This window comes from Desmodus rotundus, chromosome 3 (genome assembly GCF_022682495.2).
Source record: "Desmodus rotundus isolate HL8 chromosome 3, HLdesRot8A.1, whole genome shotgun sequence".
NCBI lineage: Eukaryota > Metazoa > Chordata > Mammalia > Chiroptera > Phyllostomidae > Desmodus > Desmodus rotundus.
Window position 1 is genome coordinate 132,502,785 of NC_071389.1, and position 26,919 is coordinate 132,529,703.

The 26,919-nt window shown below is 38.5% G+C and overlaps 1 protein-coding gene across 8 annotated transcripts in view; it reads left to right on the forward strand.

The window, feature by feature from the left end:
• Positions 1-4,380: 4,380 nt before the first annotated feature.
• The window catches only part of OSBPL8 (oxysterol binding protein like 8), a 179,621-nt gene continuing 157,082 nt past the window's right edge, over positions 4,381-26,919 (forward strand). For 4 of the 8 annotated variants that reach the window (XM_024579716.3, XM_053921080.1, XM_053921081.1 and 1 more), the window contains exon 1: positions 4,390-4,526. The gene's annotated coding sequence lies outside the window, so the exon portion shown is untranslated. Of the gene's footprint in view, positions 4,527-26,919 lie in introns of all 8 variants that reach the window. The other 4 variants (XM_024579717.3, XM_045187331.2, XM_045187329.2 and 1 more) reach the window with 3 other exon arrangements.

Consider the following 26,919-nt stretch of genomic DNA (forward strand, 5'->3'; position numbering starts at 1 on the left):
TTTGACATAATTACCTCATAGTCTGCGCCTGGTGATTTCAGTGTCTGGTGTCCTCTTGAGTCTGTTTCTTCAGTCTTATGTTTACATTGTTTCTCACTAATGGGGTCTTATTATTTCTGGTTATTTTTTGAAATGTGAGCTGCTAATTTTCCTCAGAATTTTATTTATAATCATTCTGTAACTCTTAAGATGAAGATGAGTTCTTCCGGAGATGATTGACATTTGCTTCTGCCAGATACTGAAAGCACTACCAGTTAAAAATGATCAGATTGAGATGTTTGGAATCACCCAGGCAGTAAAAATTCAAGTTACATTTTTGAGGGAGAGCTGGATTGTGACTCCAAGTTCTCAGATATGATTTTGTTTTCTCCCCTGTCCACTAGCTGACAAGGTTTAAGACAGTTAAATTTTCTTTGTAGAGAGTGGTGTGTATGCTAGTAAGGGGCTAGTTTATTTCTAGCACATCTCTACACTGAAGGAATAATCCTTGGAATCACAGCCCTGAGTGTGTGTGTGTGTGTGTGTGTGTGGAGGGCTGGTCTTAGTCTTATAAGACTAAGACTGACCTGAATATTGCACATGGATTTAAAGCAGTTAGGATATGTCACATCTGCTCACAAACCATTGGCCAGGGCAAGTCACATGACCAAAGTAATAATGCAATTGACCACAGTATTCAAATTTGTGTTGAATACCTTATTTATATCTGAGGTTGTTTTCAATCTTAACCTTCAAGAGAAATCCTCATTAGCAACCTTTGGCAACATAAGCAACTCCATGGATTCTTATGAGGCTTAAGAAAAGAAAAAACCTCAAACCAAATCTCTCTCATTCTAGGTCAGGGTTGAAATACATTCTGAAAAACAGGGAAAGATTATCCTGACTGCCGGTGCTTAAACTGACTTGGGAAAAAACCCTTCTCATTCCTAAAAATGAATAATTAACTACTAGACAAAAGAGATGAATGTTTATTGGAGTTAAAATTGGATAGTTAGCCCTGACCAGTATGCCTCAGTTGGTAGAGCACTGTCCTGCAAAACAAAAGGTTGCCGGTTTGATTCCCTGTCAGGGCACATGCCTGGGTTGCGGGTTCCGTCCCTGGTCTGTATGAGAAGGCAACTGATCGATTTTTCTCTCTGTCTCTTTCTCCATCCCTTCCCCTGTCTGTAAAATAAATAAGTAAAAATTTTAAAATTGGACATTTAAAATGTTTTATTGTAAAATGTTATTCTTTTTAAAAAGATTTTATTTATTTATTTTTAGAGAGAGGGGAAGGGAGGGAGAAAGACAAGAAGAGAAACATAAATGTGTGGTTGCTTCTCATGCGCCCCCTACTGGGGACTTGGCCTTCAACCCAGGCATGTGTCCTGCCTGGGAATTGAACCGGTGAACTTTTGATTCACAGGCCTGCACTCAATCCACTGAGCCACACCAGCCAGGGCTAAAATGTTATTCTTAAAATCACTTCAGCAGTAACAAATTGGCAAGGTATGTGTTAATATAGCAAATGGGTGTTATTGGATATTTCGTAGTTACAGTGCAGAATCACACATTATAGTTTCTATTTATATTGTGATTATATTGAAAATACTAGACTGAATGATCATATCCTGGAATCATGGAGTATTAGATTTGAAAGTATCTGAAAAGCATGTATTTTTCAACTATTGTGTATTGATACATCATTTTGTGGCAATCAGTTGTGAGGTATGTCAAAATCATTACTTATTCATGATAAGAAACTATTATAAGCAATAGTTAGAATAAAGAAGATTGTGAAAGATATACTTATATATATTTCCCTATAATATCTTCACTTTTATTTGCATTCTGATTGCTTGATTGTGGTGAAGGGAATTGCAGCAATTTTGACAAGAATTTGAATAATCCTATGTATACCATAACAATTTGTTTCAAATGTGAACATCTTCTATTGGAGAAAAAGGTTGAGTATCGTTCCTCAAAAAGCATGAAGTCCGAGAAAAAAAAAAAGAACTTGAAATGCAGGAAATAATTTATCTAGTCATATATCTAATGAGCTAAATCTATAACCTAGACCTCTTTTCTTCCAGTACAGTGCTTTCCGTTATAATAAATGGCCATTTTCAACAGCCAATATAAGAAAGTGGGGTTAAGGCAGGAGAGGATTAGACTAGGCAATTTGCCTCCTATTTCTAATCTTTTGTTTTACTAACAAAGTAAAGGAAAAGTACCAGAAAACAGAGCCCAGATGGTATATTTCATGTTATCTATGCTCTAGGAACATTCTTTATCAAATTTATTTGATTGCAACTTGCAATAGGAAATACAGTTTATATCACAACATACAACACACTCCTCCCCTCCCTCATTAGACAAAAGTTCCATAAAGCAGTACTTGCCCTTACTGGATATGCACTATAATATTTTATACATTATTCTATTCCATTAAAAAATAAAATTGTCCTGGCTGGGTAGCTAAATTGGTTAGAAGGTTGTCCTGATATGCCAAGGCTGTGGGCTAGATCCTCCGTCAGGGCACATGCAAGAATCAACAAATGAATTCATAACTAAGTGGAGCAACAGTTAGATGTCTCTCTCTTTCCCCCTCTTCCTCTATCTCTCTAAAATCAATACATTTAAAAAAATAAAATTGATTTTTGAGTCAGTTTGAAGCAAAACTGCTCTGGAAAATAGGTTTCAGTGTGTTGACAAACTGCAAAGTTACTAGCTTTGCTGAAGTAATGACATGCACAGAATAAACAACTTCCCTTATACTCATTTGAACCCCAAGTACCATCTCTCAGACTTCCAAACAGAGCCTGTAGAATCTCTTCCTCATTGGAACACCAATTCATCACAATGACCCGTAGATTCTAAGACTTACTGTTTTTCACATTTTAACATCTCTAAGTTCAAGATGGGTCTTTTAAAAATCAATGGCATGGCATAGTTCAATTCATAGTATTTCTTTTCTTTCTTGGGTAACATGAAATAATGGTGAGTCTTAAACTCCATTTTTTCTTAGTTTCTATGAAATATATTAATAAGGATTATATAGGCCAAACTCTATTGCTTATTCATTTCAAAGCATCCAGTTGATCAGAACAGTTTTTGACATCTTGTTGAGAAAATGGAGTGGGATGAAAACTGCCTGAGAAAAAAGCCTTGGTTATGGCCTGGAAGGAAACCCGTTACAAATGGAGTTTAATATTACAGAAAGCTTTTTCATGTTTTCTTGTTAGGGTTTGAGCATGAATTTTCTGCTTTTCTACCTTATTTCAGTTTTATTACTTTCTTTAGCATTTTACTTGTCTCCTCTCATCAACAGGGTTCAGGGGCACAGTTGCTCCGAAAATGGTTAAAAGAAAAAAGGCAAAAGATTACGTCCAAAATTAAGGTACCTAAATCTAGAATTAACATTTATTATAAAAATGGGACGGACTGCTAAATTTCAAACTGCCACCAACCTAGCACATTGTAAAACTTAATGTCTGTAAAACTGGCACGAAAGATCCTGAAACAAGACTAGGAACAACAACAAAAAGGTTTGCTAGGGCTAGTTTCATCCTAGCCTGATTGAAATGTACCATCCTTTCCTTAAAAATAAAAATCCCTAATGAAAAAACAGTACATTAAATGCCATAATTAACGTGCTACTAGAAATTGGAACAAGCAGGGAACAAGCAGGGACTGCTTTTCAAACCAGACACCATGAGACTTTTTCCCCCCCCTCTGGTTAAAACTTGAGCCAAGCCCAAGGGCGGGGAGGCGGGTCTCACGCTGCGGCCTCCGAAGGAGCGTGGGCTCCGGAGCCCGGAGCTCGGAGCTCTACTGTGTTGTCTCCTGAGATCGGGCAGGAGCCTGTACGACCGGTCCAGAAGGCCTCGCCCCGGCATGTCTCAGGCGTGGGCGGGAGGCCGTGGGCTCGCATCCCGCGGCCGCTCTCGGGTGTGCGGAGGCTTCTCGGTGGCGAGAAGCCTAGCAGAACAAGGTGCTGTCCGTCGCTGGGCGCGGTAGCCGCCCGCCCCGCAGCAGGGGCCTACAGGCTGCCACCCCCCGCGCCCCGTCACATGACGAGAAGGGGTGTGGCCGGAGCCCGCGCCGTGGGGCGGGAACGGGTTGGGGAGGGAGCTCGAAAGTGAAGGATCGCGGAGGCTCTGGATGCCCAGAGAGGCGGCGACAAGGGCGATGACAACATTAGGCCGCGACGTGCTCCGGGCCAGGCGGTAGTGGTAGCGGCAACCCCAACGGCTGCAGCGTTACCTTTCGCGGTGGCAGCCGCCGCCACCCGTTCCCCGAAGACGGACGGACGGTGGGGGCCTGCCCGGGCCGGCGGACTGCGGGGCCCGAGTCTTCGACCCCTGGAGGGTCGAGCGTGCAGCGCCTCCGCGGCGGCGAGACAAAGCCCGCTGGGCTCTCTTCCCTCCAGCCGCCGGCGACAGCAGCGGAGAGAAGTTGAGGTCGGACCGGACGTGTGCAGGGCCCCGGGAGAAACGGCCCCCTGAGCCCCGCCAATCCGGGGGCTCCACATCGGTGAGTGTCGGGTGAGTTTCTGAGTTAGGGAGCGGTGGGTTCGCACCCCTCGGCGACTGCCCCTCCGTGTCCTCTCGTTCTGAGCTTGGGCCGGCGGGGACTCCGGGCATTCCGCGCCGAGGAGTTTCTCTGTGGCTCCTTTGTCCCCTTTGGCAGTGGGGTATTCCGAAGGCTGGCGGGGGTGGAGTGTTTTGGGGCCCATCACAATGCGTCTGCAGCCACACAAAGCCGCGGCTGGGGCTGGGGGGAGGTAGGAGCATTTTAGCCGCCCCGAATGCCTGCCTCCTCCCGAAGTTTGGGCGGACGGCGGGTTCTCGCCGGAAGCCCCCGCGCCCAGGAGAGCTGGCGCTGTCACTTCGTTGCGGTTCGGGCGAGGCTCCGGTTTTCCTGTGACAGCCCGGGTGGAGGCTGCGCGGCGCGCCGCAGGCTGCACCCGCCCTTGCAGAGCCGGATGACTCGGTGGTGTTCCTCTGAACCTCAGTACCCGTGGCCTTCTTGTAACGAGAGAGCAGTGCGAAGCCTTTGCTGTACTTTTAATTTAAAGTTTGTTTCAAAGCCCATTCTCAAGAGTGGAATCAGGTTCCAAGGAGCTTCACAGACGGAGTGTGCTTTTGGTTCATTGAGACACCCACTCAAGACCGGCTGAGGCGAAGCAACTGTACATGCATATTTTCCATTCACAAAAGTCATTTAACACTCTTTGGGAGACGTCTGCGCTGGGGGGCATACCTCATTCCATTTTACCTAGATGTTGTGTGAAGTAATAGGTATTTGGGTTCTTAAACAGATTAGAAGACTTACCTAACTGATGATATAAGCATGTGTGATTTAAATACATAATTTAATGGAGTTTTTGCCTTTCTGATGCTGGGAGACTAAAATGACGTCTGAGTAATATTAGAACTGCCCTGTGTATGGTAGTGTTACTAACTTCCCTTGAAACTTAGCCTCAAATTAGTGTCTCTTAGGTCTTTTAAAATAACCATTTTAAACCATTTTTTGACTTTTTAGGATTCCAAGGAGAGCAAGGATTGTGGAGGAACATGGGTGAATTGCTTGTTAGGGTTGCTGCATCCCATCAGGCATCTAAGCTGATCACACTGAGAGACTATGGTCAGTTTCTGTGCTTGCAGAACTTGCTTTGCAATGAAATTATTAAGATCGTGCAAGTTCTGCAGAACAGGTTGGGGAAGGAAGAGTAAGGGTATGCAGGTCTGTCCTCTATTGAAAGTATGACTAATTTCAAATATTGTTACTTCTTTTTTTGATAACAACTATGTGTGGAACGACTACAACATGCTTGTTAAGAGTACTGGGAAAGGGACCAGATGAAACAAAAGAACTACCTTTTAGGTCTTTAATTATGCAGATTAAGTCTTTGCGGTCAAATTCCACCTGCACCGTTTGAGCTGCAGTACATTGTACACAGGTGCTTAGAAATGCCTGTTTAATTAAAAATGGTCATGGTTTATTTCTATTATTGAATCATAATATTATTGTATCTGTGATGTGTGAAAAGGAATTATATTTTTTCATTTAGAATGTTATTACATTTTAGAGGCAATCAGATATGTTTCTTAGAACACATTTATGGTGCTTAGAAATTTGGCAATATCTAGTTTTTTTGGCTCATTTTGAACTGAAAAACCTTAAAGTATACTTTGGGAAGAAATATACAGTTCTAAAGAAAACTAATAAAATACACATAAGCCATGAAAAAATAAGAAATATATAATTCTGTGTAATGTGGTTATGTTTTAGTTTGTTTTGATTTAAGGAAAAAATGATAAAATTATGAATTTACAAAATCTTCATTACAAAAGGGTCTTTTTTTTAAAGGACAGATTGAAGAATTTCTTCAACTAGGGAATGCTCTTAGTACATTTAAATTTGGTTTGTTTATAAATAATCCTCTAAGAGCAGATTACTTGTATTGAAGCATGAAAGACAGAATAAAGAATTGATACTTAAATGTAGCTTTCTAATACTATTTTGGAAAATTCTTTCCTAATAGCAATATCTGAAGTATTATATTTTAATATTTATATTATACTATTTAAAGCCAAGCACATTTGTAGCAATGATCTCCAGACATTGGGAGATTCAAAATAGAAGACCATACGCTCTCCTTTATTCTTAGGAATATGACCTACAAACATTACATAAATACAAGTTACATAAAAAGCCTCTGAGTACTTCATTAATGAAGGTGGCTGTGTGCAAGGAGATTGATGGAGGTGCTTGATTGTAGCGATTGCGGCTGAAAGATAGTTTTCTTGTAGATGGGGCACAGAAAGAGATGTCTGGACTTAAGCATAAAGATTTCATGTCAGTATGTGGGAACCCCCTGAGAGATTTTAGATCTCTCCTTCCTTCCACCTTGGTCCCTCACCCCCTCATATATTTTCTCAAAGGCATGAGGTTGAGGGTGTCACCTGGAGGACATGATAGAAGGGATTTTTTTTCTGCCTAAAAAATGTTATCAAGTTTGCAGGCTTTCTTCTGAGACCTTGTAGGGAAGGAATCCTTGTCCTGGAAATTCATATCCTTACCCTTTGTGTTATTTTTACCTTTGTTAAAGTTGCAGACAATATAATCTCTCCATGATAACAAGGACCTTGCTTACCATTTTTTGCTTACCATTGACCCTGAAAATGCTTAATAGTTACTGAAAGAAAAAATGTAGTTCCAGACATATGACTGGAAAACAAAGAGGTATATGTGATAATGTAGTCCGAAGTAGATACTGTGTAAGTCGTGAGGTGATAAAGAAGGATGTTGGCTTAGGAGGAGGGGAGCAGGTCATTTAATCAGGGAAACTTTCTTGGAGGAGGTGATTCTTGAGTTTGGTCTTGCAGAAATGGTTATAATATCTGAAGGTAAGCAAGTTTTCTCAGGCGGTAGGCGGCATGAACCAAAGCATTTAAATGGGACTTGGTAATCACATCAGATTAAGTAGAGTGAGTTATTTTTGGTAACGGGAAGAATTTTTCTTCTCTCACAACTATTGCCTCTCCCAGATAAGTAGGTTAGCACATCTGAGAAGAGCTACGATTTAGGGTGCTCGAGTTTGAAAGTGACAGTGGTGCAGTGAAAGCAAGAGAATTGAACTGGGGATCAGAAAATTTGAGTCGGATTTCTAATTACATCTTATAATAAATAAGTGTCCTTGGGCAAAAAACTGGGCCTTAGTTTTCTCATTAGTAAAAGGAGGGTAATAATCTTATCCCATATGCTTGTTGGGAGAGTGAAATTACATAACGTATATGAAAGTGCCTACCTCAATGGCTAACACATAGGAGAAATCAACAATCATTAAATTATTTAAAACATTTCTTTGTCTTTAGATTTTTAAGAACTGTTTTAGTGCATTTATCAAGAAATTCGATATCTACTTGAACTTTGAGTTGACCCAGGTATTACCATGTTTCAAAATGTGGATGTTTCGTTTTCTTTCAATCAAGCATATGTTTTCTAATAGAAAGGAGCCTTGTGTTCTTAATATTAACACAAAGAATGGTAGACCCCTCAGATTTTTAAAGCCTCAAGTAAGGGATATGTATGGCTGAAAAATCTGAGCCTTTAGGCTTTTCTTCTCTACAGAATTTGCTTTTGAAGAAATTGCTCTTGCCTGTCATGCCATCTGTCTCTTCATTGTTGTGAAGAAATGGGATTTTCCTGCTATTAACAAGAAAAGTTACCAAAAAAGTTCTCTATATTTTCTAGTGATCTGAGTGATTGTAAACTATGAAGGAGCTCTACCTGTTGTGCTTTATTTTAGAACTCAGTATTTTTTTAATTTTGAAATCTCACTTTTATTTTTAAAAACTGCAGGTTTTCATTTATCCTTTCTTTTTTAATTTTTTTTATTAATGTTCAAATACAGTTGTCTCCATTTTCCCACCACCACTTTTCCCTGTCCCACCCTCAGTCCTACTCACCTTTGGCTTTTTCCATGGGTCCTTTATACATGTTCTTTGACCACCCTTTCCCTTCTTCCCCCTGTAGTTTCTTCCCTCCCCTCTCCCCTCTGGTTACTGTCAGTTTGTTCTTAATTTCAGTGTCTTTGGTTTTATTTTGGTTTTATTTTGCTTGCTCGTTTGTTTTGTTGATTAGTTTCCACTTATTGGTGAGATCATATGGTATTTGTGTTTCACCGCCTGGCTTACTTCACTTAGTATAATGCTTTCCAGTTCCATCCATGTGGTAGCAAAGGGTAGGAACTCCTTTCTTTCTGCTGCATAGTATTCCATTGTGTAAATGTACCACAGTCTTTTGATTCACTCATTTACTGATGGGCACCTAGGCTGCTTCCAGCACTTGGCTATTGTAAATTGTGCTGCTATGAACATTGGGGTGCATAGGTTCTTTTGAATTGGTGTTTCAGGATTCTTAGGGTATAATCCCAGCAGTGGAATTACCAGGTCAAATAGCAGTTCCATTTTTAGTTTTCTGAGGAAATTCCATACTGTTTTCTACAGTGGTTGCATCAGTCTTCATTCCTACCAATAATGTATTAGGGTTCCCTTTTCTCTACAACCTCTGCAGCACTTGTTTGTTGATTTGTGTATGATGGCCATTCTGACCGGTGTGAGATGGTACCTCATTGTGGTTTTAATGTTCATCTCCCTGATGGCTAGTGATGCTGAACATCCTTTCATATGTCTGTCAGCCCTCTGTATGTCCTCCTTGGAGAAGTGTCTGTTCAGTTCCTTTGCCCCGTTTTTAATTAGATTGTTTGTCTTCCTGGAGTGGAGTCATGTAAAAAACTTAGTATTTTTTGAGCAGGCTAAGAGACCTCTGTATAATTTCTTCTCTAAACTTTTTGTTCCAGTAGCTGTTTGTTCTTTTATGAGTATCAAAATTTTATTATACTTTGTGAAGTCTCTGTAGTGTTTATAACCCATGGAGTAGTCTATTGTTAGTGTAATATTTGGAAGGGATTTTTACTATAAAAAGACTAAAAAGAGTCTGAGTCTCAAAATGGTAAAGAGGTCAGTTACCCAGATAAAATATATCTTCTATATTCACAAAGGACTGAAAAAAAAAGAGGAAATAGTTTTAGAGCTTGAAGAGTTTTCAGAATAAGGAGAAACTTTTTGATTTAGGGTTGTTAAAAACTCGATAGATTCAAAGAGAGATTGTTATAGCTCCCAAAGTTGTGTTAGTAGGAATGGCTGATCATCATCATAATAACAGCTAATATGTTGTGACTGTTAACCCACGTTGCACTTTAAAATTACTTGACATGTTCTCATATTTATTCCTCACAGTGACCTCCTTCCTCCCCTCAAATGAGGCTATTTTCTTGTCCTTTGTAGCCTTCCTGCCCAGGTGGTGGGGTCTAGCAAAAGGATTTGAATTTGAAGTTTAAGGAGATCTTGGACTTCAAAGCTCTTTCAACCAATGAATTATACTGACTCGTATAGTTTATTTGCCGATACCCCTTATAACAGGTCTTGACCTTAGGATATTTGTGAGACTGCTTTGACTATGATCTGATGAAAGTCCACTTTGTAATAAGATGGCACATAGCCTCATTTTTTTTTCCATTTTGTGTGTATTTGACATCCCATTTTTTTTAATTTAAAAAATATATTAAGTCAAATAATTCTTTCATATTTATTCAGTTGCCATTTTCTCACTAGGAAATTCTAGGGTCTACTGGAAATATAAGAACATGTTAGTTATAGTATTTAAGGTGGCTTGTTCCAGTTTTTAAAATGAATACCTTAATTTTTTTTAATTGGTGTGGATGTTTATTATGTACTCTATTCGAGGGACACAAATACATGTAATGAAATCTATCCTTTTTTTCCATGACCAATCTAAGTCATTTAAGTTTATTTAAGCCTCCTGCTGCTGAATTTTCCACCATTAAACTAACTTGGTTTTTGACTGCCAAATGCCACACATTAGCAGAAGCATAATAGTTTATCAGATTATACAGTTTCTAACAAAGAAGGCTCAGACCCCTGTGGAAATGACAAAATCTGTGTAGGTATGTTTTGATGGGGTTGGGAAATTGGTAGGTCTGGGGAGAGAGCTGGGTTAGAGTAATGAGGTAGGGTGCCTTGGACGTGAGGGCACAGGTACATTGTTCAAGTACACAGGAAAGTGGAGGACTTCTGAGGACTAGCATTGCTTACTGTATACTTTTGCCTATTGTTTTGACAATAACATTTAAGATTAGCAATCCAGAAGTAAAGAAAACAGTACAATGTACCATAGTGGGGTATTTGTAATAGTTCCCAGGCTGTTTTGCAAGATATGTATGGATCCTTTATAAATGTTCATTGAGGATGATGGGAAGAATCTCTTACTACCTATTATTTTAGAAGTATGGGGAGGCAGATTAGTACAGGCTATAGAACACGACTGCTTACATTCAGAACCTGTACAGCTACTTACCATTTATTTAGCTTATTGCCCTGTGGTCCTACGCTGACATGAGGTGGCTGCAGGAGAGGAAAATGGTGTATTTAGTCAGAATGAGGCCCAGAGGTGCATCCTGTGAGTTTTCCGAGATTCTTACGTGGTATGGAAGTGCTCACATAATCATAGTGAAGGAAGTAGAAGTTAGCAGAGAGCCAGCAAGCCTGTCCTGAGGCTACTACTGTGAAGGGAGGGGCCATGCCAAAGAGGTCTTAGGGAGGGCGACTGTGGCAGATTCAGCTCGACCACACCATAGTTTGTGTTTCCTCATGTAGTTTACACTGGGAAGGGGTTGCTCAGCCAGGAATGCATTTCTCAGTCATTTTCTCCTCTACCCCCATCCTCCCATCCTGCATTGAAGTGGGGCCATGTGACTAGGTTTTGCCATTGGAATGTGAATTTGAAATATGTTGTAACTTGTGGGTTGAAGTGTTCTTGTTTTCCCTTGCATAGGCCAGATGCAGAGGCTGGGGCTCTTATAATATGTTAAAGCCATAAGTTTGGAAGGATCTAGAGTCCCTAAATTACCATGTGGGAGAAAGCCGTGCAACAAATAGAAGCACCACACCAGACTGTAACTTTAATGAGAAATTTTAATTATGTGAAATGACTGAAAATTTGGGGTTTATTTGTTGGGCAGCTAGGGTTGCCTTAGCTATAAGCATGGGCTGCATAGAGGAGGCCATTGAGGCCCTAAGGATATTCGTATCATCAGGAGCTGAGGTGGGACCAAGTTAGGAAATCCCTAAGGGGATACTGTTCCAACATATACATCAGCATATGCCTTTATGACTCAGTGAGGGCCAGTGGCCAAACCTCAGAGGCCGGGAGGACCCAAAGGGCAGTCCTCAGGTCTGCATTCACACCGATCACTACAATCCCTGTGCCCACAGAAGCTTTTCTCTATGACCGCGTGCCATCATTAGAATGAGGAGCAGAGAAAAATGACAAAATGTTTTCTGTAAAATCTGAAGAGTTCCCTTAAAGCAGGGTTTCTCAGCTTGGCACTGTTGACATTTTGGGCTAGCTACTTGTGAGTGGCTTGCCTGTGCCTTGTAGAATGTTTAGCAGCGTCCTTGTTCTCTAATAATTAGATGCTAATACTGCCCTCCCAAGTTACACAACCAAAAATGTCTCCAGACATTGCAAATGTCCCTTTGGGGACAAACTCACCCTTGGTAGAGAACCTCTGTCTTAAAAACTGAGTTAACCTGAAAGTATTTTAAACTGAAAGAAAGTTATCTTTAATTATAGGACTTTTTCCCCTTTTAGGAGATGGGTAGAGTTCATGGGGGAGGCTTATTTATGAATATGCAACAAAGAGAGCTATGTTGTTTTTATGAAATATACTAGTTTCTATTAAGTGTTTATCCACATTTCTATTAATTTATCAATTTAGGCATCTGTATTTCCTTTTTTTCTTCTTCTCTTTCTTAACTGGTAGCTATACTTCTTATTGCCTAAATAAACATATCCCTCTCCTATCCTTCTACCCAAATAACCCCAGCTGTCATGTCCTTAGATTCTCACTAAGTGATGAAAGCCAGTGAATAGTTTTGCTATTAGGATTATGTACATGTTATGTAATGCTGGGCCAGGTAGTGTGCTTAGCAGATTGTGACTGCTTTCCTGCAGATCGTGTTAAGCAGCCCATGGGCCACTTGAGGAAAAATGTCGATAGCATCAAGCTTCAGTAGATTTTATTTTATTTGTTATCAGTTACTCAAACCCTAGCCATTGAGTTAAAAAAAAATTGGACATGACTTTCTGTTTTCTTGCTGTTTCCAATTGCCCCCTTTTCTTGTACTGGCTGCTTTCATCATAGTCTCTCAGTCCCTCTGCCCCCATCCCAGACTTCTGAGCATAGTATCTGTCGCACTGTGTTCCCTGTTTATCTGGAATTGCCTGCATTTCTGTCTCAGTTTGGACTGCTTTTGTTTTGGGTCTCTTTCTGAAACCTCCTTTCCTTTCAGTGTACTCTTAACATTGGATCCATTCACTTACAGGTCTTCCTTTTTTTTCTTTAATGTACTTGATCTTGTTTTCTGGATTACATTCTCAAGTACCTTCCTAAAAAAAGTGTGTTTGAGAGGCAAACTTTGATTTATTCAGTGTACAAAAATGTCTTCATTCTGTTCTCACATTAGACTGATAGTTTGGCTGGATACAACATTGTAGGTTGCAGATAATTTTCCTTTAGAACCCTGAAAGCATTGTTTGGTGGTTTTCTGGCATCCAGGGATGGTTCATAGAAGCCGTATGTCATCTAATTCTCTATGCTTTTAAGATATTTTCTTTATTTTGTCTGAAGGCTTTTAGGATCTTCTCTGTTTTGTATTCCTGCTACAAAGTCATAATGACGTATACAGATGGTTTTGTTTCAGTTACTTGTTCTAGGCACTCAGTTGCCCTTACTGTCTGAATCAGATTCTTCTTTCAATCTAGGAAATTCTCCTCTATTGTCTTTGATACTTTCTTCCCATCATTTTCTTTTTTGCTTGTTTTCTCTTTAATAAGCTGATGTTATCTCTCTTGAATTGATTCTCCTTGTCTCATTTTTACTTTCGTATTTTGTGATTCTCTTTGCTCTGTGTTTAGTGTATTTTTCTCCTATAGTTTCTGGCTGATTTTTTTTTTGTGGGGGGAGGATATCCTATGAATTTTCTTGTTCTTTTTTTTTCTTTTTCTACCATTCTTGTTTTATGTTGTAATACTTTCTTTAGTCTCAGAATATATAAAGTACATTTTTAAAAGGTATCTTGTGTTTCCTTAGTTGTCTCCTCTTCTTCTCTGGTCGGTTATTATGTTTGTTTTGTAGTCATTCTTTTTAATGCTAAGGTTTTCTTACATGCCTGGTGATCCTTGGTTTTCTATTCATGTTCTCCCCCCCCCCCCCAAAAAAAAGGACTAGGTTTCTGGTCTGGGTCTGTCCTTTCTCACCCTGTTCCTTGGACTGTTTTCCCTATTAGGTTTTTCCTTTGAGTAGAACTTCTGACTGGAATACTTAGGGGACAGGGCAGTACAGGTTAGGGACTGTCAATTGGCAAGCATTGTTTTAGGGTAAGAGGGAGGGGAGCTAGCTTCCAGATTGTGGGTCCTCTAAATGTCAGATGTGACAGGTTTCTTACTGTGTCCCAGCATCCCTACTTATCTTTCCCTACTTAGGTAGTCATTCACTTTCTTTAATAAAAGCCAACTTATCGTTTTGCCTGGCAGTAAGTGTCAGTTGTTTAGATACTGCTTGGAAATGGGGGATGGGAAATGTAGTTGTCCCTTATACAGTCAATCAAGTAATATTTACTTCTCCTATTTTTAGCCCCTCCCTATTCTTGCCCTTTGCTGTACCATTACTTTGCAATCACGCTTCCCAGGTTTTGTCAGCCATGTGGGTTCCCACTGTTTTGCATCACTCGTGAAGGGTAAAAGGAGGCTGTGGGTTTCTCTGCTTCTTGTGTCAATTTCACATCTACTTTCATCTTTTAGAAGTTTGTTGAATTCCCTCTTATCCCCAATTTTAATGTCTTTGCTCTTACGGTTTTCTTTCTTTCTTTCTATATGAATTGTTTTTAACTGCAGTGGAGTATCTGGAGTAACTGGCAAGAAAATTTATATTCAGTCCACTATCTTTTATTGGAGTCCTTTTGTAGCTTCTTAAACAGAAGGCTCATAACTGTTGAACTATATTTTTTGTTAATGCAGGTTTAGTCATGGAAATTGTGATGTTGATACAGTGACGTTACTTCACTGTTGATTTGTATACGTGTGTGTGTGTCTTTATGCCAACTGGTCCTAAAACTTCTATTCTTTTGAATTCTTGTTTGCTTCTTAGTTTTTCTGTTTGCTTGTCATCAACCTCAACTTGTACGTGTCATTATGATTCACTTGCCATTTTTAGTTTGCTACTTGGAAATTGAATGCGTCCATTTAGAATTGTGCATAAAATAGTGACTTTGCTCTAGAGAATGGTATGTTACCTTTAAGCTTGTGGCTCTTGTGACATTTTGATAGTTTAGAATTCTTAATTATTATACCTATTAACTGGGTCCAGACTGGTGAGGTGTTACTCTTTTTTATTTACTCTGCCTTCATAGTTATAGCTAATTTGTTTAATTACTTACTGATATTTTTCACTATTCCTTTTCCTTCTCTTCTGCCTTATAAACTTTGACACTTTAAATTTTGAGCTTTGATTGTCTAGCTAGCTTATTGAGGGCCTTAATTTTCAGCTCCTTTTTTCATTTTATATTTTTCAAAATTTCCAGGCATTGTTCTAAACTTTCTTTAACTTACTGTGATTTTATTTCCCAGTCACCTTTCCTGAATGCTCAGGCTTCATAGTTATTGCCTATAAATTACCCTAGGCAACTAAATTTAAATTTATCCATTTTTCCCCCTCTCTTCCAATAATATTGTTGCATCTCTCTATTAATCTTGTTCAGTTCTTCTCTCAAGAGACATTGTAGTTCTTTTTTCTACAGCTATGGTTTCAACTGCTGGAGTGTGTATCTTTTATGATTGAAATTATAATTCTTCTGCAATCAGAAATTTTTGCAATCCATATTCTAAAAATGCTGACTATTTTGAAGTTGAAATCCTGACAGAAGAGTTGTAATTTGGTAGGCTTAAACTCCCAGATTTGGCCTGATTATATAAGATATTATAGAACCTTCATAGTACATACTTATTTGAAATTTTAAGAAGCCTCAGAAAATAAGTGGGCTCTTGTGAAATTTCTGTATTTGCATAATGTAGAGAAATTCAAAGTTGTAAATATTCTCTAATGCCGTTGACATCTATTCACTGAATATTTTGTGAACTTTATCTTCTGTGAAACTGTTGATTTTAGCATCCAGAAATTGGATTAGATAGTAGTTAGATGTCTCTTGCTTTACCTTTTTCATGTATTCTAAGCATTTTCAGATATCTGTTGTCATGATTAATTTCCTTTGTGACTGGCTCATTACAATATCCTTTATTGCTTTTATTATGTTTATAGCCTTGATCCTTTTTTTCATTGTTCCTGAAACTTTAAAATAGAATCTTCAGCATTTATAGATAATATTTTGGCTGTTTTCAAAAGATTCATTATTTGGGAAGTTACGGTTTTTATATCCCCAATAATTTATGATTAGGATGTAGGAATTGAAAAAACAATACCCTGTCATTATTGATGAAAAAGTCTTCTGTAAAATTAGAGGTTCATTTAAAGAGATTGATTACTTAATATATTTAGCATTGTAACTAGAAAGGTCTTGTTTATTTGGGGCTTCTTCTTAATTCCCAGTAGTGATTAGCTTCTTTAAACTCGAAGTTGAAATTAATCAGTGATACATTTTGTGACTGAGACAAATTTGATTTTAATTAAATTGAGAAAATGTGTGATTTTTTTTGTATTCTCTAAGATTTTTTCATTTTTATATGGATCAGTTTTCTTTTAGGAACAGGCTTTCAATATAAGAGTTATATCCATGGTTTCTCATTTTTGGTAGTCAGTCTTAATTCAAATATTAAACATTGTGTCGGTTTTCATAGATCCTTTTTGAACTGGCACGCAGAAGTGTAATTATGTCTTGGTTACTTGCATGATAAATTAAAGATGATGAGTACTTTGGTTGTGGTAATTTATACCTAGAATTCAAAACCCAGAAGCATCTAGGCCAGAGTGAGGCACTCAAATACTCATTTTTCTTTCATGTTCAAGATAGCTATTCTTAATCTGTATTAAAATATGAAGAAATTGCTTTTGAGATTGAGTAAGAAAAGTAATAATAAAATTCCTTAGATTGTCTTGAATTAACTTGAGATCTTTCATTTCAAGCTTTGATCCTTTAATAAAGAATCCTTGGTTTAAGCATGGGTATGAATTTTACTTGTAGGAAACTGGGTAACTCTTTTGGTTTATTATAACCAGTTACATATTTAATAAATGAGAAACACATCCATTTTTTTTCTAGTACCTTGATTTAAAACAATGTTCATACTATTCTTAGAAAAGGATCTTTCAAGAAAACTGAAAATTATACAGAATCAGGTAGTTTTAGCTGTAAATTAACATATAAGACTAGATTATTACTATATGAGTGCCAGTATCATACTTGCTAGCACTGTCCTTGATTTATTAGCATCTGGTAGCCTTGATTTATTACTGTCTCAGAAACTCTCTTTGAGACCCTCTGTCACAGACTTGCAACCTAGAAGTACAAACACCAACTGATTTAGTAAATAGACGCACTGGCAAAATAAGGAACCTGCCAGAAGTATTGTCTTTCCCTGTTAAGTAGTAGTGTGGCCTTGGCAACCACTTGGTCTCTGTGGGTCTCAGTAAAATGGAGAGTTTGGAACAGATAGTCTCTTGGGTTCTTTTGAGGATTACCCTTGAAAATGTTAGCGGCTAGAATTCAAATAAAATAATATGTTATGTAATATAATCCTTATAATATCCCTAAAATAGATGACATTATTCCCATTTTACAGATGGAAGTATTCATGTTGTGGAGACTCCATGTTCAAGTAACGTTCTTAGTTATGTAGCTAATAAGAGACCTAGCAAGAATTTGAACCTTGGCCTGTGTCATTTTACACACATGATCTTTTCTGTATACTAAACTATCTCCCACGCTGTGCTGCTATAGTAGACCACCAGATTTTATTCTTTGTTGCATGTCTTAGTGTGTAGTTTATAGTAAATGTACTTTTCCATTACAGGATCTCTTATTTAGAAAAAACACAGAAGTCAGGGTTCATACCTATGAGTAGTGCCCAAAGTAGAAATATGACCAGTTTTTAAATAAACATGCTAGAATTTATGTGTCTAAGAATTAGCTTGAATTTATTTCAGTAGTGTGACTGGACAAAAAACACTTTTGGAACAATTCCTTTGTCATTTTTTAAGTGCCTTCAGCTTCATTTTTTTAACCTACATTTTATGGTGGCAAATGACATCTTTTGAGAATGGATTGGTATTTGGAAAAAGTGGGAAGTCATTCTGAACTGCATATCATATATAAAATTAAGGATCAAATTGAGAAATGCTATTTCAGTTAAATAGAAGCAGTAACCAAAGGAATGAAACCTAGAAGGTAGTTAAGAAAGTGATTAGAAACGAGGAGTTCCAAAATTGCTTTGTGTGGTGGCAACGTGAAATGGTTTCTAAAAATGAGTAGAATGAAGATAACCTTTATTTGTATGTAAATTCTGCTATATTAGTTAAAATTACATCTTAAGATAGTTATATCTGTTGTGTTTGCCACTTAGGCCAGTGCTATGCTAATTTAGCTTGTACTTCAGAGAAAAAGAGTTGGCAAATGAATTATAGATGGCAGGTATTCTTTCCGTTTTAAAGGAGATCAGAACCTGTAGATTATGTGTTTACATAATAATTTAAATCTTGGTTATATGCATAATATTTTAATTCTTGGTTATATTCATATTTATTATGAAATTTGTGGTTATGGTTATTCATGTTGAGGGTTAATCCCAGGCAGCTACCCCATCTTACTTCTTAGCATGATCTAAAACCACTTCTGTTGCTAAGCCTGTGAGTACTCTTTGATGCAGTTTTACAAGTAAATTATTATTTTTTTTGCAAAAATTATCTTAGTCTGCCTTATACACTTATTACTGAATGGCTTTTGAAAATCAGTGCTGTACTCTGTTGGTGCAGATAATAAACAATAATATACCTATATATCTTGTTGCACAGAAGAGTTTGTGATAGGAAAATTTTATTTTATCTTTTTAAGGTATTATTTTTCTCAAACTCCCAGAATTGTGGAGTCTAATGAAGCTTCCTCATTTGTAAGCAGTACAGAATGCTAGAAAAACATATCTAGTCCCTTTTAAATAATACCTTTCCTTTTGAGGTTTCAAAATAATTAAATGTAACAAGACATATTTAATTCAACAGATAATTTAAGTGCAAGTCACTATGCAAGGGGCTGAAAATTCAATGGGATCTAGATAGACATGTGACTTTTTTGAGCTTGTGTGTGTGGGAAGGGTGAGGAACAGAGAGTAAACTGCTAATTGCACAATTCATTGTGTAATCACCATTGTGGAAAGTGCTAAGAACTATAAGGGGATATAAGAATTTGCCGACCTAATGGAGAGGGGGCAAGGAAGATGACTTGAGCTGAGGAAAAAATATTTCCAGCAGCACATCTTGTTGAAATATCTTGGAACTGCAAATACCGTAGCTTTTGCCAGAAACTGAAAGAGTCCACTGTGGCTGGAGTGTAAAAAAAGAGAGAATGATAGCATATGGTGCAATAGGCAAAGACTGGGTCAGGCAAGGCTTGATAAACCATGTTAAGGATTTTGGTTTGTATTTTAAGATTCCTTGGAAACCATTAGAATATTTTAAATAAAGGACCAGGAAATGATCACGTTTACAATGATCACTCTGGATGCTGTGTAGAGAATGGTTTGGAGGTGACTATGGTAAAAGCTGGGAGATCCATTAGGTCCTGTTGAAATTAAGGTACCTGTGGCTTTTCCAAGGGAGCAATCTGTAAGTCAGTGGTTCTCAAAGGGTGTGTCACCTGGAAACTTATTAGTAATGCAGGTTCTTGGGTTCTTTCCAAACCTAATGATTCAGAAGCTTTGGAGGCAGAGTTCAGAAATTTGATTTTGGATAAGCTCTCCAGTTGCTTCTGGTGTACCCTAAAGTTTTTGAATCTTTCTGGCAGATCATTAGCTATATGATTTTTGAGTGTAGGAGAAAGTGCTGGGTTGGTGGTGTGGACAGGCAGTAGTACTGCATGAAGGCGATAGTTGAAAGTGAGAGGAAGAGAAGAGGCTGCAATAGAGCGAAAGCCTGAGATATTTTAGTGTCAAAATCCTGGACAGAGTGAGGGAAGCTTGTGAAAGCATAAAAAAAGGATTGGTTAGAGGGAACACCAGGTTCCAGAGAGTCCTTGAATAAAGGCGTGGGGAAGTAAGCATTAACTCTGACAGTGAGTGATCTCTGTGTATTTGGAGTAGAATTGCCAAGGTGGACACCAGCTTTCAGCGGGTCGAGAAGGACATGGGGAGAGGAGGGAAGGAAATATATTTTATAGATATTTAATATTCAAAAACTATGAGAAATCAAAATAGCTTTGAGGGGCAGCTAACCAGCATATGATTCTACTGAGAACTGTATAATAAAATCTCATTGTTCAGACCTATTGATTTTGAAATTCATAATTTACCTAGAGGACTGAGCTCTAGTTTAGCAGTGTCTTTACCCATCTTGCAGAGAATGCCATAGTGTGATAATAAACTTATGGAAAGGGGGTTCAGGATGTTTAGTCTACCAAGAATGCTGTTTTTCACATGATTAAAAACTGCCTTAGCAATATGCATTTATATGAAAATAATTTTTAAATTACAAATATTCAATTACATTAATTGACTTTCTATTATTATTATGTACCTAAAGGAAAATGTCTTTAAATGCATTTTATAGTCAGACATTTACTTGTTTAACTACCTCAATTGTTAGAATTAGTCTAACATGTTAATGTTATGCTATTCTAAAAGGAAGACCACATTTTATGTGAAGACAAATGAAGATAATTTCAAGGTCAACCCCAATTACATCTTAAAATCTCTGGGAAGTGTGTGTGTGCACACACACGAGTAGGGACAGGAGGAGAGGTGGAGAGAGGGAGACTGAGGCTAAGCCATTTCGAGATGCATTTTCTTTTCTGGGTGATATGTGTATTTGCTTGTCTAAAATTTTGTAAAGAAAGAAAAGATTTTCCCCCATGTATGTATGTATGTATGTATGTATGCATGTATTTAAATTTATTGGGGCAACATTGGGTAACAACATTATGTAAGTTTCAGGTATACAGTTCTATAATACAACATCTGTATATTGCACTGTTTTCACCACACAGAATTTAGTCTCATTTTGTCACCATATTTTTGACCTCGTTTACCCTCTTAATTCTTCTCTCAACCCAACCCCCCTTCCCCTTAGGTAACCACCATACTGTTGTGTGAGTCTATGATTTTGTTTGCTCATTTGTTGCTTTCTATTTTCTATCCCACATATGAGTGAAATCATATGTTTCTTGTCCTTTTCCTTTTGGCTTATTTTACTTTGCATGATAGCCTCAAGAACCATCTATGTTGTCACAAGTGGCAATATATCATAAACAAAATTGTGATCTCTACATCAGCATGTGCTCACTGGAAAATACAACAGCTGCAGGAACTCAAAGTTTTCTGTTGCTAATGCACTCAGTTGCTCAAATTCTCCCTCTTCTCCACTGGCCTCCTGTGAGAGGTTATACCATTTCTACCGGGCCTGAAGTCCATCCCCCTCCCCAGAATTCTTCTAAGAGCCGGACACCGTGATAGACTCCCAAAGGACACTGCTTCAGTGCATCTGAGGACAAGGAAAGGAGAGGCCCACATATTTATTTTGTTGTGTGTGTTTCTGGATTTTTTTGGTGGTTAGTTGTTTTCCTGCTATTGACACTTGATTTGTTTCCTATTTCTAGTTAAATGAATGAATCGTTCAGAACCCCGAATCTGTCTACCTACCTTTCTCTCCCTCCCTCCTGTCCCACTTCCTCCTTCACTCACTCCACCATATAAGTTTTTAAAAAGCAGAACTGAGATTATATGTATTGTGGTTTTGCACTTTTTTTCACTAATCAGTACATCTTAAATCTGAAAGGCTGAATCCTAATAATTTCTCCCATTGACTTTATATTTTGTTCTTAGAATATTAGGCTGGGACTTAAGAGACTTGAGTTCTGGTCTCTTTGGGCTCCATGATATTGGGCAAGCTACTTAGCACCTCCGAGTTTACTTCTTCTCCTTCTCATTCTCCTCTTTCTTCTTTTTAAAAAATTACCATTTATTGGTATCCTCTGAGTTTACTTTTTCATCTGTGAAATTTAGAGATGGTGAGTGGTTCATTTGAAGATTTTTTTTTGCTATCTTTCCAAGATATTTTTATTTTTATTTTTTAAAATATATTTTATTGATTGTGCTATTACAATTGTCCCATTTTTTTCTCCTTTGGCTTTCTCTACCCAGTTACCCCCATTCCCTCTGGCAATCCCCCCCCCGCCACCACTTAGTTCATGTCTGTGGGTTATGCATATAAGTTCTTTGGCTTCTCCATTTCCTGTACTGTTGTTAAGGAAACATCCCTGTGTCTATTATGTTCCTACCAATTTGCATTCCTTAATCCCTGCACCTTTCTCCCCATTCTCCTCCTTCCCCCTTCAAAAACTGGTAACACTCCAAATGATCTCCATATCTATGATTGTTTCTCTTCTGCTTGTTTGCCTAGTTTGCTTTCCAGCTTCAATTGTTGATAGTTGTGGATTTATTGCCATTTTAATGTTCATAGTTTTGATCTTTTTCTTACATAATTCCCTTTAGCATTCCATATAATAATGGCTTGATGATGGGAAACTCCTTCAGTAATACCTTGTCTGGGAAGCACTTTATCTGCCCTTCCATTCTAAATGATATCTTTGCTGGGTAGAGCAATCTTGGCTGTAGGTCCCTGCTTTTTTACCACTTTGAATACTTCTTACCAGTCCCTTCTAGCCTGCAAAGTTTCTTGTGAGAGATCAGCTGACAGTCTTATGAGAACTCCTTTGTAGGTAACTATCTGCATTTCTCTTGCTGCTTTTAAAATTCTCTCTTTATCTTTAAACTTTGGCATTTAATTATGATGTGTCTTGGAGTGGGCCTCTATGCATCCATCTTGTTTGGGACTCTGTGCTTCCTGGACTTGCATGTCTATTTCCTTCACCGAATTAGGGAAGTTTTCTTTCATTATCTTTTCAAATAGATTTCTAATTTTTTGTTCTTTTTCTTCTCATTCTGGCACTGCTTTGATATGAATGTTGAAGCTCTTGTCCCAGAGGCTGCTTATACTATCCTCATTTTTTTTGGATTCTTTTTTCTTCTTGTTGTTCTGCTTGGTTGTTTTTTGCTTCCTTATGTTCCACATCATTGATTTGATTCTTGCCTTCATTCACTCTACTGTTATTTCTATGTAAATTGTTCTTTATTTCAGCTAGTGTATTCTTCATTTCTCACTGGATCTTTTGTATGCTCATGAGGTCTTCACTAAGTTCCTTGAGTATCCTTATAACCAGTTTTTGAATTCTACATCTGATAGATTGCTTATCTCCATTTTGTTTAGTTCTTTATCTGGAGTTTGGATCTGTTCTTTCATTTGGGCCATGTTTCTTTGTCTCTTCATTTTGGCAGCCTCTCTGTGTGTGTTTTTATGTGTTAGGTAGAGCTGCTTTGACTCTGTGTCTTGGTAGTGTGGCTTAATGTAAATGGTGTTCTGCAAGCAGCCTCCCCCCTATCACCTAAGCTGGGTACTCCAGGTGTGCCCTTCTTGTGAGCTGGTTATACACTCCTCTTGTAGTGGAGCCTTGGTTGCTGCTTGCAGGTAAATGGGAGGGATTTACACAGGCCAGTCAGTTGCAAAGACTGGGTGCGATCACTGACTACCAGCCACCACTGTCTGTGAAGGATCAGCTATACAAAGGCAGGGTGGTGGTGCTCTGATGTAGTCTGTAGCTGTCTACTGGGTACATTGGCCCTGGGGTTCCTAGGTGGTGCAGGCCAAGGTGAGCCCCGACCTGGGTTTTGCCAAGGGCCACCCTGCCTGAGCTATATAACCATCTGAGATGGCTGCTACTTGTGCTGGGCTTGGAGATTCCTATGAGAAGCCAAGCTGTGAATCTAGACTGGCTGCTGCTAGTGCTGGGCCTGGGACTCACTGAGGCCAGCTATTGCTTATTTCATGGGAGTTAGGAAGTTGTGAGGCCTGAGCCAAGACCATCCATTCATATGGGAAAGCAGCTTGTGTGGGTCTATAACCTGAGTGGGGTGGAGTTTCTGGGGGTCTTCAAGGCAGGTCAAACAGTGTTAGCCAGCTTGATGGAGTCTCAGATGTGTCATAGCCTTGCTGGCTCAGTCTGGGTCGGTGTGGTTTCTTTAATTCTGTAGTTGTCAGACTTCCATTCAACTCAATTTCTGGTGGTTCTGAGTGATGGTTGTTCTACATTTTAGTTGCAGTTGTGATGTCGTTATGTGAAGAGGTGAGACATGTCTACCTATGCTGCCATCTTGACTAGAAGTTCTCTGTAAACTTTTCTTTATTTCACTTAGTGTATCTTCATTTCTGCCTGGGTCTTTTTTTGCTGTTGAAGTACCCAGTCAGTTCCTTGAGCATCCTAATAACCAGTGTTTTGAACTCTGCATGTGATAGATTGCTTATCTCCTTTTCGTTTAGTTCTTTTTCTGGAGTTTTGTTCTGTTCTTTAATTTGGGACATATTTCCTTGTCTCCTCATTTTGGCAGCCTCCCTGTGTTTGTTTTTATGTGTTAGGTAGAGCTGATTTGACTCTCTTTGCAGTGCGGCTTTGTAGAAAAGCGTACTGATAAGTTGGATGGGGAGGAGCCTTAGGTAATCGCCAGGGTGGTGCAACCTGTGCAAACCAGATTGGAATCTCAGACATAGTGTTGCCGTTCTGTTGCTGTGTGTGGGAAGAGGGCTCAGAAGTGAGACAATGGCCACTGCCTGGCCTCTGGAGTTTTGTCTAGGAGAAAGCTGTCCCTTGGCACTCACCCTGATACCAGACACTTAGCTGCTCCCCATATGTCATTGGTGTCCTTCTAGCTGTTGCCTCAATGCTGAAGCCCAAAGGGAGTGAGTCTGCATAAGTCCTAAGTCCCTTGCAGGCCCTTTAAGAGGAGTCTCTTGAAAATCCCTCAGTTTTTTCTGCTGCCCCAACCCCCACTGGTTTTTACAGTCAGAAGTTACAGGGACTTATCTTCTTGGCACTGGAACCCTGGGCTGGGTAGTCTGGTGTGGGTCTGGGACCCCTCTTTCTGGAGCTATCCCTCCTGATTTTTATCCACTACACATGGGTGTGGGACCACCTGTTCCATGTCTCTGTGCGTCTGTGCATCTTGGCTTCTCCGCCCCTCCTGCCCTTCTGGGTCAATGTAGCTTCTTTAAATCCTGGTTGTCAGACTTCCATATAGCTCAATTTCCTGACGATTCTGGGTGGCACTTGTTTCGTAGTCCAGCTGTAATTTTTACTGTGGTCGTGCGAGGATGCCAGCCGTGTTTACCAATGCCTCCATTTTGATGGGAAATCCTCCCATTTGAAGATTTTAATAGCTCTAACATTTACTTAGGAATGCCAGGTTTTCAAAGGCATACATTTCCTTGAATTTTATGTGAAAAATGAATGTCTTAACCCACCTGTAAACACTTATAGGGATAAGTTCTTGCCAAGTTAAAAACAATAGTGGGGGGAAAAGTGTGTTAGAAACAAGATTCACTAGTATACTCAGCAGGTCTACCTTCTGCTTTCAGGTTAGTACTGACAAAAAAAAAAAAGCTTTTGTTAGAGCTGATTAAGATTTTTGTTTGAAAATTCACACCACTTGTGGGATGTGGGTGGGTCTATGTTTGGTTGTACTCATTGACTGCTCATGGGAGGTAAGACAAAGGCTCCTTGTTAAGAATTCTTTTAAAAATGTGTCATCTTCTCACATCAGTGTCTTAGAAAAGCTAAGGGCATTAGGCATAGAAGCCATTGGTATGAGGGAAGAAGCTGTGTTCTCTGCTCTTTGGCTTTCCAGCCTGAGACTCCGTGCTAAGTAAAGTTTTTATGAAAACTGGCCATGCAGTTTCAGTTTGAAGAATGTTTGAGTAAAGGCGTTCAGCTTGAATTAACTTTGCTATGTTATAATATTACATTGATTAAAAGATTGTTTTTGTTTCCCAGTTTTCAGTGTCCGAAGTTGCTGATTTTATTTCCTTTTAATTTTTATCCAGTTTTAATTGTTTTCATCTTTTTCATAATGTTCTTTTTCTACTAACATTTTATGTACTCTTCTTATTCCTAATCTTTAGCTTCTATTTTTCCAATATTTTCTTGTCACCTTTATGTATTTTAATTTTTTTGCCCATTTCATTTGATGTTTTGTTTAAACTTTCTAAAAATGTAGTTATTTTTTAAAAATAAGACTTTATTATGACAGAGAGACACAAAAAAGTGTAAAGAAGAATCATTGAGAAAACTAATGACTCAAACAGTGGCTTATCCAGGGACAGTTTTAATTTAAATTTACTTATTGATATATGTGTATTCTTTTTTCTTTTTTTTAAATATATTTTATTAATTATGCTATCACAGTTGTCCCATTTTTTCCTCCCCTTTATTCCCCTCCGCCCTGTACTCCCCTTCCACTCGAATTTCCCCCCCGACTTAGTTCATGTCCGTGGGTCATACATATAAGTTCTTTGGCTTCCCTTTTTCCTATACTACTCTTAACCTCCCCCTGTCTGTTTTGTACCTACCATTTGTGCTTCTTATTCTCTTTTTTTTTTTATATACATCCCTATTTGGTTTGCATGGTTCAAAGGTAGATAGCCCAAAATATACTTCACATTCTCAGCAAGAGATTCAAGATGGTCTTTTCCCCCCTCCGCTTATCTAATATTAGCTCTTAGGGTGTCTCAATAAGAACCTTTCTTATTCCTTTAAATGTTGAACCTCTTTGTCTAAGCTGTAATCTGAGTACTGAGGATGTACCACTGGCAACTTTTCCATCTCTAAATAAAATAAGTTAATTTATAGCAATAAAGCCTTTGAACTATACTTAAAGGTACTTCTCTCATGGTTTGTTAATCTCTTTAGCCATTTGAAGGTGTTTGATACAAAAAGATTTGCAATCTTCATTGTAAAAACAATAAATAATCTTTAGAGATATCAGCCTCCTAAGAACTCCTTTCAATAGCGACAACAAAACAAACAAAAAAACAGTTGTGGGTCTTAATTAGTATTTTATTGTTAATCTTCTAATTTTTTCCTTCTTTGTAGTTCTTAAAATTGATACTTCCTTTTTAGTGTATACGTGTGTGTATATATAGGAAAGGCTTTGAAAAGGATTTTTTGTAATCCTTACCCGAGGATA